This window comes from Rhagoletis zephyria, unplaced genomic scaffold (genome assembly GCF_001687245.7).
Source record: "Rhagoletis zephyria isolate East Lansing unplaced genomic scaffold, Rhagoletis_zephyria_1.1 Rzeph_scaffold_03633, whole genome shotgun sequence".
NCBI lineage: Eukaryota > Metazoa > Arthropoda > Insecta > Diptera > Tephritidae > Rhagoletis > Rhagoletis zephyria.
The window spans coordinates 50,944-52,280 of NW_016160716.1; positions in this window are offsets into that span (position 1 = coordinate 50,944).

The following is a 1,337-nucleotide window of genomic DNA, read 5'->3' on the forward strand; positions in this document are numbered from 1 at the left end:
TATGCAAAAGGTGTTCGGCCCCCTTTCTTTGGCACCACAGAAAGGAGAATTCTACTGCCTGAGGGTTATAATCCCTAAGTGCGGCCGAAGGCGAACACCTTTCTGCGTAGGCGGCCTTCGGCCGCACTTAGGGATTATAACCCTCAGCGAAAGGAGCCACAGGGACAGTAAATACATATTTTCCATGGAAAGGTTTATATTTTTAATGCTGACTGGGTTATATCATATTTTCTTTTGTCTCTCATCCTTCTTGTATATTTAGCAGTTTGACAGCTAAACGCCACCATTTAATGTGCATATGCAACCAAAGGCAAACGCGTGGTTTTGAAGATGTTTTTATTTAATAAATTGTGATTGATAGATTAAAATTAAAGTAATAAAGAAAGTTGTAACAAGTCGAATAAAGTTTAAAGTGAAGGGGAATATAAAAATGCATTAGTGAAGTGGCTGCTTTAAGGAAAATAGGAGTGATAAATGTGAGCTATTTTCCGAATTTTACAAAAAAGGGCATATTTCAAACCCAATTTGTAAATAAATTAGTGACCAAAAATTACAATAGTGGATGTTAAAGTAATGGGTAGACCCTTGGCTACAAGTGTGTGCAATTTTTTTTTTGGATCGGGTCACCCCTTTGGACGCAATACCCCGAAATAGGTGGGCCACTTACTAAACCGTACCCGGGCCACGCACCACCCCTCCGCCGCCCACCCCAAAAACGTAAGGCAAATAATAACTAAACATTTCCCATTTATTCACCATTCGCAAGTGCTTGAATGAAGAATAATAATCATTTTAACAAAAATTTTTCTGATATTTCATACAACGTGCACTGTTTTATAAATACTACGCACTAATAAATATTTAGTGACTCATACACATACGCGCATTTAAACCCAAATAAAATTATAGTTTAAAAAACTAAAACCTCCCTATTATAATTGCCATTCGTACTGTCATCAGGTATGTAACTTGAGAATAGAAATCGCTGCATCTTTTAGGCACATCAATATTACATAGTTACATCCCGAGCTAATAAAAGGAAGGTAATAAAAAAAAGGAACAAATACAGTTTGGCTCCAAATCTCAAATTAGAAAAAAATATTGGAATCAATAGAGATGATTGAGCTGAGTATAACGGTATACTTCTTTTTTTAGGGAAACACCAACAACAACAATTACACTGGACCACAAATTTCAACTTTTTCTCTTTACCAGAAACGCCGTTATGAAATTCTTATGTAAAATCACCCCCTGATTCCGAAAATCAAGGTTATTTTTAATTCTATGGTACCGTTTTTGAGATATTTGCAATTTACCGTTTTTGCAAAAAAAAAAAA